Raw genomic sequence first — 12,608 nt, 5'->3', positions numbered from 1 at the left:
TGGTACTCTTTTCTCTTTGAAATCAGTATGTCTCTCCTGCTCCACTTTTAGTTTGTCCTTAAAATACTTTTCCATTTAGCTTCCAGGCTTTAATGATCCATCTCTGCATTGACAAAAATGCAGAGTATTGAGTTATGGTAGAAAAATGTTAGTATCATATGGTGATATTTTTTCTTGGGAGAATATAGATCATGTAAATAAGGCAATCATTGCTGAAAAGTTAACTTCAGATTTTTGGTTTCTCCAGTACAAACTGCCAAGTCTTTTCTTGAAAATGGAAGATCATAAGCACTTTTGGGAATTCAGTAGCAAAAATATCTAAAATAGCTCTGAGTATCCCTTTGTGAAAAGCTGCAAGTCTGTTTTTCTGTAATGAGTGGTTTTAAAGAAAAAGCAGGTTACTCATCCTTTCTGGAAAAGAATTAGCTTTATCTAAGGCAATCAGTGTTTATTATTACTTCTGCATTTGGAGAAACAAATTTAAAAAAAATAAGCAACATAGTATCTCAAACTTCTTGGTGTTCACCACAATTAAATAAAACTTTATCCTTTGAAGAATATGTAACAGATCTTTTTATGTTCTTATCAAAGGTTTTTCAGTTCTGTATAGTTTTATATCATCTTCTACTTGGCAGCCACATAGCAGCCATTTACTTGCTGTCTTTTGATTAATTCTCTTACTATTCCAGAGCATAATATACCTAGTTTGTTTAGAGAAAGGGAATATGTTTCATATTTAAAAATACCTTTTTACTGAAGTTACTGCATCCCAGGAAATTAAGTTAGGTCTCAGTCCCTTCCAAATCATGTAAGTCAAAGGTGCCGTCTTACTCGTCCCTGAGGAATCATTTACAAAATGTCCCCAGGACAAGTCTAGTTTCTAACTGATGACTTTACCTTATAGGGCCTAACTGTTTCTAATCTTACACATTGATGGGTCTGTCTTTTATGTCTCTGAGCCACTGAAACTGTTAACTGCCAAATTATCCTTCACTGTAATATGTGGGTTATTTCTCCATAAAATGGACTGACTTCACAAATGACAATCCTTTCCTGCCAAGCTCTTGCATTTTAAGCCATAATTATTTCTGGCACACGGTGCCGTCCGATGAGCCCTTGTTAATCCGTGTTATTATCTCGGATAAGCTGCTAGTGCCTGGCTGATTTAAGACGGGAAGGGCAAGCAGAGCGACGCGAGGGAGCCCAAGTCCCCGGGCCCTGGTTCTGCTCCGCGGTGCAGCCGGCTTGCTGCGGCTCGCTCGGGCCAGCTTTGAACTGCCGGGTTTTTCTTTTTATGAGCCATAACCTCCATCCAGTCTTTAAAAGAAATGACTCAACATTTTCACCTTCTGAAAGGGAAAAGCTGTATTTTGAAGTCTATAATGCATGAAGGTGTCGGAAGCCTAATCTAGTATAAACTGCCTTCAGTCAGCCCTCTTAAGCACCAGGGAAGAGAAATGAATATCTGAAAAGCACCAAATAACTACAGTTGCACTCAGATTTCATGGCTATATGTGATAGAGGTCAGTGACATAAAGCTGTTTATTTCTTCACAGAAAGCAGTGTCTGTTATCAGAACTTGCTGAAGGCAAAGGTATTGGAAACTCCTCTGTCAAGGCAACCTGCTCTGCTACAGCCTCACGTTGCACAGGGGCTTCCTTCCCTCCTTCTCTCTCAGTTACTTTTGACCCAGATCCTGGAGATACCTTTGGGGTTGGCTCCTTGGAGCCTGAAGTTACAATAATTTGGAGCACAAAGTTACAATAATTTGGGTTTAGTGTATTCAAGATCTTCATCCACTAATTAGAAGCTGTGGTAGAAAAGCAGGGGCTTTGGAACAGTCAATTAAATGTTGGAAATTTCAGATCTGTGTCTCGGTTGGTTTCAGGGAAGTCAATAGCATCTTACTGATTTAGCTTTACTTCTTTAAAACAACAGGGAACTAAACAGGCAGTGGTGTCAGAAGGGGGAAATCTCTCAAATCCCAGCATTATCCTATCACTATAGCTGCTGCACCTGAAAACATTAACTGATACCCAAGGTATGGGGACATCAGGTGCTCAGTTTTGGTGCTTGCTTTAATAAAAGAAGATAGAAAGGCAAAACACCGCCACCCAATTGTGGATTAATAAACTTTCCTTAAATGTTGAATGAAGTAGATAAATCTGCATTTATATACCTGTCAGCATTAACATTCTGGCCAGGGTGTTAATCCCAATATTACTGTAACTAATGCAGTACCACATTTAGAGTAATAAGACAGTACTAAATCAAAGTGACATAGACTAGACTGACCTTCCAGAATAATGCTTTCAGTCTAGAGTATGAGCTACATCTTTGCCCTTTTATTTAAAATAACATAAATCACCAGCTGAAGTGTTTGTTTACATGGTAGATCACTTTTACCCCATTAATTATTCAAATAGCGTATTTATTCATTTATTGGTGTCTTTATATATATATATATATATATATATTCATTCTTTAAAAGAAGGGCAATATCCTGAAAGTCTGTGATTTGATTTGTTTCAGAGGACAAGATCTTTAACCCAATTGAGCATAAGCTCCATCATGTCATCTGCTACTCCAGGTATCTCTGCAGTGTGTCCATGTGTAACATCAGCACATGCTGTAGGATTGCAATTAACAGGATATATAAAGCAGTGTATAAAACAATAGCCCTGAATTTGCTTTTTCTTTCTTGCCATTATTTGACCTTACTGTTTTGAGTGGTTACAGCAGCACATGAATTTTGCATTGATCCTCTACAGCTGGCTTCAACTGGTAGGATTTTAATTTCCAGTAAATACTTCAGCTGTAATACTCAATGCAATACTCAATATAATCGATACCTGTGTGTACACATCTGTTTATCACCCCCACAAAGTAGATTTCATGAATGTATCATGGGGAACAAAACACAAGATTTCTATGCTTCCAGCAGGAGAATAGATGTCCATGCTTTAAAACAAAATGTTACTGTCTTGTGACCCTGTTCTCATTCTCATGGTGGGACAGCTTTCAGGGTGCTCTCAGAACACTTTTTTGTGTGCCCCAGCAAGAGCCAAGCTGTTCTTCATTTTTTCTCTTGGCTAACAACTCACCAAGATAACTTTTCTTTTTTTTTTTTTTTGAGTAGAAATGGAAAAATGTCAGATCTGAACAGCTGAATAATAGCTGAAGCTACCCCCTGCCCTAGAAAATCATTTAAAGGTAATGGAAGTTGCATCCAGTAATCCAATAAAGACATCTACCTGAGCTTATTGGCCTCAAAAAAATTAAGATGATGTAGTTGTGCTGTGAGAAAGGGGAAAAGCCATTACATGCTGCTTGGAGAAGTGAAATCTTGATTTCTGGGAGGAGGGATAACATGTTCTGGTTAAAACAGCAATATTTCACTGGACTCTCTCAGCTACCTGCAGTGGTTTTGTAGTGTCTGGGCACAGTGCATGGAGGGATGGGAAGGGCATTTTCACAAGGATTCAGAAACCAGGTGGAACTTGGCATTGGGGTTTGCAGATGCACGTATTAACTGAGTCAGCTAATGTGACTGGCAGTGAGTAACCCACTGGCACAATGCATGTGCAAGTCCATTACAAGAAGGTCATGTACATCATTGCAACCTAATCCATAAAAATACAGGCTGTTTCACAGGATTTTTTCTCTGGCACTTTTTCTAGGGTTAGAGAGGGCAAGGAGGGGGAGAGTCATGCTGCATTGTGAGAGAGTTCAGCTGGGAGCCAGCCCAAAACAGAGCATGGACACCCTAAAATACAGTTTACATGAGGACCATAGCAATGCAGATAGGCTGCAGTCTTATGTCTAACCCAAATTTCCAGCTGAAACTTTCCCAAGAAAAGATTCTACCCCAATCTTTCCTTTGCCAAGGCATACAGGATTGCATTGGCTCTCCGTGTGAGGATGAATCTCCCCCTGTGCACAAAGGTCGTTGCTCTTGGCTTTAGGCAGATCACCACCTGGTATGCAGGAGCCATCCCACCTGAGCCTTGCACTGAGCAGCAGATGCATCCTGCACGGGGTAGTGAGCGCTTAGTGTGTTCCTTGCTAAGCCCCAAAATGCAATTTATGTCCTGTAGGTCATTCTGCAGCTTCTAGCGGGAGAATTTAATGGTAGTTAATGTTGGAGAGAATATTGCTGATGAGCAAGAGGCTTTTGAAAGCACACGCAGCAAAGTCTGTCTCCTCTAAGTAGTGGATTTGAGGAGACCCTTAGGATCAACTCTCATCCCAGAGTGCCCAGCAGGAATACTGGAATTGAGAGGGGCCAGAATGTGGCTGGGGAGCTGTGCTGGATGCAGAGTGCTGCTAAATTATTTAATGGCTTATGCCCTGGCTCTGGATCAGAGATCGTTGCTGAACAGAAAAACTGTAGGACAAACAAAGTGGTGGTGGTAATCATCCGTAACGACTTAATTTTGCCTTCGATAGATAGTTGCTTCAGCAGTTATACCAACGTAAGCTGTTCAGTTATTACTGCACACCACATTATTCCAGGTATTCTCTGTAGTAAAATTTGGATTTCCAATGCCATGACTATCATAGCAGGCAAATTAGGAAGGTGACTACTCCAGTTATGATTTGCTATGTGACTTTAAACAGGACAGCTGTATGTGATTATGTCTAAGGCACAGCAGTACCGAGGTCAAGCAGTTATGGCATCATTAGGTCAGCCTTCAGCACTTAACTTTCCTTTATGGTTTTGAAAAGCCTCTCAGTTTCCATAATCTTAGCATGAGCTTTCTATATTTTTTTTTAGAGAATGAAAACAAAGAGATGAAATAGAGGCTATCAAGAAAGAGGTGGGTATGTGAGCAGCAAAGCTGATGAAGCCCATGAGTCAGTACCCCGAGTCTCACCCTGGTGCTGCTCTCTCAACTCTGCATCTCCTCGCCCATCCCATTTTATCCGTCCCCAGTGCCTCCTTGCTGCTCCTGACAAAGAGCTGTGGCCCCTGTGGCACTGTGGATGTCCTGGCTGGCTGGTTTGTTTGCCAGGCAGCTCTGGGTCATGCAGAGAAGACCCAGTGATGATGTCTCTGTGGTGGCCTGTCTTTTCTACAAAACCATTTTATTTATTTATTTATTTATTTATTTGCAGTAAGCATGCTGGAGATCAGCTATTGACCTTTCTATTGCATTGGTTAAAACTGTCCAGGAGCTCCAAAGCCCCAGGTCAGACAGACAGAAAGATTGAACACAAATCAAGTTCCTTGATCCGAGTAGACAGCACAATCCAAAAGGGTTTTGTTTGTTGGTTGGTTGGTTTTGCTTTGTTTTATTTTCCTTTTTAATTGATTCACCTGCAGTAAATTAATAAGAAAAATATCAGGACTTCTAAAACACGGGGACAACTTTCCTGCAAGCATAGCTGTGCCCTGCTATCCAGGTATTTGTGTGCCTATAGGTATGGGAAAGACTTTACTCACAGGAGTACCTCCTGCGGGACAACCACTGTGAATATAACCATTCATATTTTGAAATGTTTTCCAGATTGGCCTTGTATCACAAGATATGGAGGAATGAGCGTGTGTGTTATGAATGCAACACCATAGAGCAGGGAAGTCTTGAGGTGAATAAAGGAAAAAGCATTTTCTTACCCACCTGTTGCAGCTCTGATACAATAATTTGGCACTGGAGCTTTTAGCTGTGCTCAAGGAATGGCAGATACGAAAAATCAGGAGTTTGGGGTTGTTGCTAGGCAGCAGGTTCTTGCTTCTCTGCAAAAGCAGCTGTGGCTGCTGGGTCTGCCCAGGCTGCTCGGGCAGGGGGCAGTGGGTGCTGGCGAATCCCAGCCCCACTTGCTGTCATTTGGGTGATATCTGCCACCAAAAGAGAGCCTGCAAACTCTTAATGTCATTCCTTGCCAAAAGTTAAGGTTCTGAGGGTTTTTACATTTAATCATCAATTCTGAGCTTTTCCGCACCCTTCATTTCTGAATTGTAAGTCTGAGTGATTTAAAAAAAAAAAAAAAAAAAAAAAAAAGGCAATTACCAGTTATCAGTTATGTTGAACCGCTGAACCTAGTGATAAAAAGAAAATCTCCTCTGCCCTGTTTTGTGTTCCTACTGCTGTGTTTCTGTTTCAATCTCTAGAAGGATCTGTGTTTCCAAACGTGTTGCAGCGCAACTCGAAAAGGCTGATTTTCAACATCAGACAAAGCACGCCTGTGTGTTAAAAACACACCATAAACAGAGATTTGTTTTATCTTCCCTTCAAAGGCAAGCGTGTGTATTATCTCACCAACTGGAAAGTTTTACGTGGTAGAATAATTACCAAGTTCACCTGCATGAAGGGTGGTTAGATTTAGAGTTACGGCAAGTCAGCGGTGACTGAAATCAGTGGGAGCTGCGTAGTCTTCTTGTAAAATAAAAGGCTTCTTTATGCTTCGTCATAGATCTGGAGACTTGGAACTCTAACTTTTTAGGCTTTGTACTTATATAATCCTGCCTATTGTGTTCTTACCCTGTGAACTCTGAATTTTTCTTTTGCTTCTAGCTTTCTGCATCCACTGTTATCAAGCAGTTTCTGATGTCTGTAATCACAGCAGTTAATGTGAACAACTTTTCAGAAATAAATACTATCCCAAGTGTTATAGAAAACTGAATGCTTCCATTATATGAAAGTAACATGAAAGATCTACTTTAAATCTGGCATGAGTGGTGCTGCACTGAGTTTAGTTCTGTTGTACAAATTGTTTAGTGTCAAATTTGGCTCATGTGAACATCCTTTTTTTTTTTTTTTTTTTTTTTTTTGCTTTGGAAACACAATTGGACTAACATAAATGTGTTGTGGAATCTCTACTCTTGATGTCTTGACAAAAGCATCTGTACCCACAGCATCTACCAGTTCCTGAAGCTACCACTGTATTAAGAGTATTAACAGGAAAAAAAAATCAATAAAACAAAATCCCCGCAGCAGGATATATATTGAGTCACAAAACGCATGCATAGCAGACAGTGCACAGGTTTTCTCTTATCCTCTTTACTGTTTCTTGTCCTAAAGTTAGGCTCTCACAAAAGCAGATGAAAAGTAAGAAATATTGAATTACCTCTAGCTCCTATTGTACATGAGTAGCGTTAGACAAATGCACACATTTTGTAATTGCTACCAGTTCTGAGTAACACTGGTAGAATTTTTATTTACAAAACTCATTTGTACCATCAAATTTTGTGTATGTTATGGCCTTTACATGAACACACGTAGCAACGCTAAAATAACTCTTCATAAATACACTTTTTGGCTGCAGCACTGCTTTTCCTTTGTTTGCTTATGCACAACATTTGTCATGTTTACAGTCACTGAAGATTTTTTTTTGTCTGTCTTAAACATTCTTGTGCTTTCAGAAATGAACGTGGTCACTAAAATGCAGATGCATTAATAAAATGCTGTGAAGGAGACTTCAGGAGGGGTAGAGCACCACTTCCAATAGCTCTTTACGTATGAAATGTTTCTATTACTTGCATCTTTGTTTTGACATAAGCCAAATAACGGTACAATAGATACTAATGAATCTCAGTGCAAGGTTCTGAACTAGGAATGGTATTCAGAATGCCTTTAAATTACAGAGATAAGTGGCTTTATTTATTTATTTATTGCTACTTATACCCTATCTCGCACTGTTTTTGCAAAATCCTTTTAGGAAAATGTGTCCAAGCTACAGAGTACCCATCACCCAGAATCCCAGTGAAATATACGGACAATACTGCTTTTCTTTTAGCAGTGCAGAGAGAGACCAGTCCACCAGTCATCAGAGCAGGGAAGCCACGGAGCTTCAAGACCTCCCTTGCTTGGCTCATCAGCACTGGGGAGCTCAGCAACTCACTCCTTGTCCCAGCTTCTTCCTTCGTCTCCCATAAGAATAGAAAGCTGTGACACTTATGGCATCTCTTCCATTTCTACAACAAAACGACTGAAGAAAAATTATGAAATAAATGGTTTTACTATTACATGAGAGTATCCCTCATGATTCAACCCAGTTCTCCATGCCTTAGATATCATACCCTCTAATACCCCATCTTTGAGCCTCCCCATTCTATTCCTACCATATTTTATAAAAATTTTGGAAGTGCTCCAGAAAGGAGCTCCAGTGCCATGTTATTTAGACTAAAGAAATCAAACCTATGTCAGCTTAAATCTTCCTGTGTGCTTCCATTTGAATCTCTGGCCTGAGTTATGTCCACACAGCTGGGCTTCAGCAGGTTTGCTGAGTTAGTTGCTGCGTCCAGGAACTGAGATTTGTTAGCATGAGCTTATGCTGCCTCGAGAAACCTAGGAATGTGTTTCTCCCCATACTGCTGAAAATTTAAACAAACAAATGAGCAAAACCAAACCCCAAACCCCAAGAAATAAATAGAAAACAAAACAAAACTTGTGGAGGAGAAAGGTGAAAAGGAAAAATTAAGAATATTCTTAGTTAACTCTGTGTGTGTGTGGTTTTGTGTGACAAATATGCTGGGGAAAATTCCCCACTTTATTAAGTGAAGATAAAGAGTAATAGAAGTGTGTAATGAAAACACAGTATTTTTCTCTTATGCATAGGTTTCAAGATATAATTCCTGTGCTCTTTCTAGCCCCCTGATGAGCACCTTGCTTCTAATGGCATGGATAATGAGAGATTTACGACTTCTGGCTTTCTGATAGCAGACCAGAACTCATTTGTCCGTTCCGTGGCGGATCCTGTAATCATCTCTGCAGGCAGTCAGCTACAGCTTCAAGGTGTGCAAGCAGGGAGAGATAATTCAGTTAACAAATCTCACGATGCTGCTTGTAATAGAAGAAAATCCATCCTGACATCTTAAAAAAATATTTTTCTATTTTGTTTACATAATGAATCCTGTTCACACTGAAGTGATTTCAGGCTGCGTTGCTTAGCCTGATTTGAAAATCTTCCCAGCAAAGCTGCCTTAAAATACTGTTATCTTTGTACAACTGTGTTCAAGCACTTTCTTTTGTGGCAAGGTACTTGTTTATATTGGGTTTGGCTTTTTTTCACTGCAAGAAAGATTTCAAGAAAAGAGCTGGCAGCTGCTTTCTCTCCCTTTAAATCTATACTGCATTTGACCCCCATTGTAAGTAGGTGCCTAGTACTTGTAACAAGAGGTGCAGCAAAAATGCTGTAACAGGACTGATGTACTCTCCCTCTGCCATCCTCTCTTGATGGGTAAGTACAGTGTGGTTTCTAGCTGCGTTTGAGCTATCAGGATGACAACGTGTGCTCCTTAAGTATCTTAACTTAGAAAAAATTGCTGTCTGCTCTTACATGAAGGTAGCTGAATGTCAGACCCCGTGGAGATGAAAATCAGATGTATTTTTATAAGAGCATAAGGAAAGTAAAATCCGTGTGTGGCTGTGGGGTCACCTTCCTGCCTGCCCATGCCTGTGCCCCACCTTCACTGGGATGCTGCCATCAGACCATCATCGGTGTGACACAGCACATCCTTCTTGGACTGGAGATCACTTCTGAAGTCTTTGGATCCCTGAAGGCTTAGGATCCCTTCCACTTCTGAAGGCTTAGGATCCCTGAAGGAGGGCAGGACTGCGGCTGCGCCAGGGCCTTCTGGAAATGCATCACTGTCTCCACTAACAAGCAAACCCAACATTCTCCAGCAGATTCCCTATAAATAAATTTAATATCAGCAGGAACTTAAGCACAGTGAGGGATTTTCAGCACTTTCTCTACTTTTAGTGCTGTGCCTGCGAACTTTAGCTTGGTTGTTCAGATTTATTTTAGAGTTGACAGTACTCTCTGCAGCTTTATGGTATCGTTTCTTTATGACACATGAAGAACACCAGGAGAAGTGGATTTGGTTCTGGTGTTTATTCTGACTTGGCTTTCATCTTAGGCATATCTGTAATGTCTGGATGTTTTTTGGGGATGACTCACTTCAGATTTCCAAAAGTGAATTATGATTTCTTCCAGCCCTTACAGAGAGGGAAAGCAGTGAATCTTTAACAATGACACTGTGTTCCTCAAGATTTCCACAGGTATTTGAATTAAATAAGTCACAGAAAAATTTAAACAAATATGATGTTTTAAACAGAATTAGGTATAAACAAATTCCTCCAAGTTGGTTTTAACAGTATAGTTTAGCTGCAGATAACTTAAAATATGAATAATGCATAACAAGAGAAATAGGTTTGAAAAACATTTAAAGTTATGCCAAAGACATAGTGTTAATTGAGTGATTGCTCTTGGGCCTGTGCCTAAGCCAAGCCATCAATGTCCTCTGCTCCCAGGCCCTGAGGGGGAAATTTGTGTGGTTTTGGGCACTGATGGCACCAGTTTGGAGACTGAAGTGACCCCAGCAGCCATGGACCTGGGAGAGAGTCCAGTTCTCCTTGGAGGTCTTTTAGGTTATGAGCTAAGGATCAACAAAAAGTGACATTTTTTAGTGAAATGGAGAAGTTCTCCCCTTCTCATATTGGTATGCATGTTCTGTGATGCTGTTTTACTGTGTTTTGAGGGAAGTGCTGGAGGCTCCAGGAGTTCATTTTGAGGTGATGCTGGTGGCTCAGAAGAGATGTCAGATGTGGTCAGCATGGGGCTTTGAGCAGAACAGAAGAGATCAGAAGCGCTGACATGCATTTGAAATTTGTCAGCATATGAATAGTAAAGAAATGAAACATGCAACTTTCATGACAAAAAATGGAGAGAAGGCCAGGGCGAGTGCTCTAAAGTCATTCCAGCTCTGCCTGGTGTCACTTTGGCTGTCACCAAAGGCCACCCCAGCACGGCAGTCTGCATGCTTCCAGTAAAGACCTGCAACGCTGGTACAATAGCGTTATCCACAGCTTGTTTGCATGCGAGTCTCGAGTGCTGCACAAAACCTTCATTGGCTACAAACCAGGCTGTCCCTGTGCATGCCAAATACTCACGGTGCACTATTTTTCACCAGCACCCTCACCTTTGCAATTTATCTGTGCTTCAGCAAGCTGAGTCCTGAGTACATCTTTTCTGAATCATTATCTGAGCCGGCTGCCAGTTGGCCTGAGGCAGACATCCAGGCACTCGAGACTGGGAGAATCGGTTCCAGCTGCACTCTGTAATTAGGAAAACCCTGGTCTGTAGCCGGATGTCCAGATGCCTTGCCAAGGAGCGTATCATTTGGTTCAACAAACAGTATGGGGGGCGGGGGGCGGCGGTGGTAAGGGGAGTGAAGATGCAGTAGGACAAAGTTCATATGCCAGGAACTGCTCCTGTTCCTCGCCATGTCTCTGGTTCATTAGCTGGAGAGGTGGGTTGTGGTGGGAAGGGAAGGGCTGGGGAGGTTAAGCAAATCCTCGGGATTTAACTCAGTGAGAAATAAGTTTCTCGTTCTCCCCACAGAGACAGAAAGTACTTGAAATGCCATTTCTTTCAAGCTTTTTCACCAAGGAAAGACTGAACTTTGCATTTCATTGTGTAACAAGAGTTACAGTGCTGTGTGTTTTGTCAGCAATGAGAATCTGCATGAAAACTCTGCATGGGACACATCTCAGCTAAACCCTTGTGCTCTCTGTAGAGTCTTCGTTACAAACACAGATTCAAGCTCTCTCTTTATTTTATTTTTATTTTTTATTTAAGGATTTTTGCTTGTTCCGATGATATTAATTAACAATTCTGAAGCTTCCAAGACTATAATAATGAGGAAGTTACCTGAGCTTTTGCCACCACTGTCATTTAATCTATTTCAGCAACCACATTCAATGACTTGCCAAAAGTTTGAGTGTTTTTCAACAATAAGATTCCCATAGTAACATAAGAATGTCATTGAACAGGATAGGATACAAAATACAATGCAAAACTCCTCTCTGGATGATTAAGCAAAGAAAATACATATTCCCTTTTCTTCTTCCCACCTCACTTCTTCCTATATCTCCTGCTCCAGAAACAGCTACTTTTTAAAGTTAAATGATTGAGAATTAACCGAGCTGCTTCAAGAGGTCTGTGTGAAATTGGAAGGTCTTACCTATTGCTATCCCAGGAGGTTACATTTTTAAGAATAATTTACAGATTATACATAATTTACGTGGTGGACTTTGACAACTTGTTCTTGGTTGACCCCATGGTATTCAGTAATTTCTCTTGTGCTGAAAATACATTTGAATGAAACTCATGAAAGACCATCTGGCAAAACATCTTTCTAGGTCTGATTAATCTCAAGCCAGAATTTTGGATTTCTTTGCACGCTTCTTGACATTCACAAGTTGATGTTCTCCTGTTGTAGCTTCTCAGCTCGACCTGAGACAACTGTGGTTTTCTTACTGTAAACTATTTGAGGAAAATGTTGATAGCAAAGTTGCTGCCTTAATTACATCCGCTTTGTTTGTGAAACCTCTGGATTTCTTGAGGTCTTGCCTTAACTCAATCCAACAATTTCATCTTTATCCTTCTCTGCAAGTTATTTCCTATTTAGTTGTTTAAAAAAAGTAGGAAAGACACCATATGTGGCAGGTTTTCGTTGCAAAAGTATTCATGTGTAATTCAGCAGGGTCCTGATATGCTGACAATGCCTTTCCATGGAGCCCACCCAGCAGTTACCACTCTGCTCTTTGTGGACATGTGTGGACTTTGTCCCTTCAGGACCCATCTTTCTGGTCCTTCTCTGA

The 12,608-nt window shown here is 40.7% G+C and overlaps 1 protein-coding gene across 1 annotated transcript in view; it reads left to right on the top strand.

The window, feature by feature from the left end:
* C7H10orf90 (chromosome 7 C10orf90 homolog) overlaps window positions 1-12,608 on the top strand; it is a 63,537-nt gene that overhangs the window by 16,981 nt on the left and 33,948 nt on the right. The gene's annotated exons all lie outside the window — the stretch shown is intronic.

The sequence above is a fragment of the Aythya fuligula genome, chromosome 7 (assembly GCF_009819795.1).
Source record: "Aythya fuligula isolate bAytFul2 chromosome 7, bAytFul2.pri, whole genome shotgun sequence".
NCBI classification, from domain to species: domain Eukaryota; kingdom Metazoa; phylum Chordata; class Aves; order Anseriformes; family Anatidae; genus Aythya; species Aythya fuligula.
Note: the sequence above shows the minus strand (reverse complement) of the source record. Positions and strands in the feature narration are given on the sequence as shown.